This window comes from Colobus angolensis, unplaced genomic scaffold (genome assembly GCF_000951035.1).
Source record: "Colobus angolensis palliatus isolate OR3802 unplaced genomic scaffold, Cang.pa_1.0 Scaffold277, whole genome shotgun sequence".
NCBI classification, from domain to species: Eukaryota; Metazoa; Chordata; class Mammalia; order Primates; family Cercopithecidae; genus Colobus; species Colobus angolensis.
The window spans coordinates 1,932,104-1,934,481 of record NW_012116010.1 but is presented as its reverse complement, the minus strand read 5'-3'; positions in this window follow the sequence as shown (position 1 = coordinate 1,934,481).

The following is a 2,378-nucleotide window of genomic DNA, read 5'->3' as shown; positions in this document are numbered from 1 at the left end:
GTGGGTGAATGGTTGGATGGATGGGCATATTAATGGATGGATGGGTGAATAAATGGATGAGTGACTGGATGGATGGATGGATGGATAGATAGATGGGTGGGTGAATGGATGGATGGATGGGCATATTAATGGATGGATGGGTGAATAAATGGATGAGTGACCGGATGGATGGATGAATGGATAGATGGGTGGGTGAATGGATGGATTGGTGGGTACATTAATGGATGGATGGGTAAATAAATGGACAGGTGACTGGATGGATGGATGGATGGATGGATGGATAAGTGGGTGGTTGAATGGATGGATGGGCAGGTACATTAATGGATGGATGCGTTAATAAATGGATGGGTGACTAGATGGATGGATGGGGCATGAATGGATGGGAGGGTAAGTAGATGGATGAATAGATTGACAGGTAGATTAGTGACTGACTGAATGGGGAACGTATAGATAGATGGATGGATAAATAGGTGGATGGATTGGTGGATGAATGGATGGATAGATGAGTGGGTAAATGGATGGATGGGTGCGTGGATTGATGGATGGATGGATGGATGGATGGATGCATGGATAGATGAATGGATGGGTGGATGGGTGGGTAAATGGATGAACAGACTGATGACTGGCTGAATGGGTGGGTGGGTGGATAGATGAATAGAGTGATAGATGGATGGATGGATGGACGAACGGATGAGTGGATGGGTGGACAAACGGATGAACAGATTGACAGGTTGATGACGGGCTGAATGAGTGGATAGATGAATGGGTGAATAAACTGACAGACACATGAGTGAGACATCAAGGTCATCTGCAGTGATGGGATGGCTTGTCTCTCCCGTCTACCACCCTAGGACTCTGTATCTCCAAATGAAAGCCCCATGCTTGGTTCTAAGATCTTTGTTCGATTAAGGCCAATGCTTTTTTTTTTTTAACTTGTTTCCACAGTCTCCAGTTACTCACCATAATAGGTTGAATCTTGTCCCCCCAAAAGATATATCTAATCTTGTCCCCTGTTGAATGAGAACTTATTTGGAAATGGGGTCTTTGCAGATGTGATTAAGTGAAGGGTCTTGAGATGAGATCATCCTGGAGTAGGGTGGGCCCTAAATCCAGTGACACGTGTCCTTTTAAGAGACAGAGGAGGAGACACAGATACAGAGGAGAGGGCCAGATGGAGACGGAGGCAGAGACTGCAGTGATGCGGCCACAAGCTCAGGTGCTCCTGGAGTCCCCAGGAGCTGGGAGAGGCAGGAAGCATCCTCCCCTAGAGACTCCAGAGGGAGCCCGATCCTGCCCACACCTTAATCTCAGACTTCTGGTCTCCAGAACTGTGAGATAAATCACATCTGTTGTCCTAAACCCTTGAGTTTTAGGTAAATTGTTAGGGCGGCCCCAGGGCAATCACGTACCCGTGAAATGCATAATTCTATATTTCTGCAGTCCCCACCAATTCCCTTTACTTTGGTCACCAGCTGCAAATTCAAATTCAGGGGTCCTGGAAAGCACCCTCTTTTCAGAACAGGTGGCTAAAACTTGTAAGCGCCCAGTGACTACCTTTAGGGTGAATAATTGCCTGGAATGACTCACAAGAAGTCAGGAAAATACTGTGCTTGTGATTAAAGTCTTATTATACCGAATAGATATAAATTAAAATCAGCCAAGCTGGGCGCAGCGGCTCATGCCTGTAGTCTCAACACTTTGGAAGGTCGAGGTGGGAGGATCGCTTGAGCCCAGGAGTTTGAGACCAGCCTGGCCAACAGAGCGAGATCTCATCTCTACAAAAAATAAAAATAAAAAATTAGCCAGGGATGGTGGTGCACGTCTGTCATCCCAGCTACTCATGAGGCCGAGTTGGGAAGACTGCTTGAGCCCCAGAGGTTGAGGCTGTAGTGAGCTGTGATCGTATCCCTGTACTCCAGCCTGGGTAACAGAGTGAGGCCCTGGCTCAAAAATCAATCAATCAATCAATCAATTAAATAATATCTGGAAAAAAAAGAGATGCATAAAACAGAGACCCTACCTTAAAGTCAATCAATTAATTCATTTAATTAAATAATATTAGCCAAGAAAAGTGAAGTATGAGAGAGTGAGACTCCGCCACAAAATTCATTATATTAAATAAGGTCAGCCAAGAAAAAAGATGCCTAAGACAGAGTGAGACCCTGCTCAAAATCAATCGATCAATCAATATCAGCCAAGAAAAGAGATGCCTAAGACAGAGTGAGATCTTACCTCACAATCAATCAATGAATTGAGTGAAATAATATCAGTCAAGAAAAGAAGTGGATAAGAGAGTGAGACCCTACTCAAAATCAATCAATCAATTAGTTGAATTAAACAATATCAGTCAAGAAAAGAAATGGATAAGAGAGTGAGAC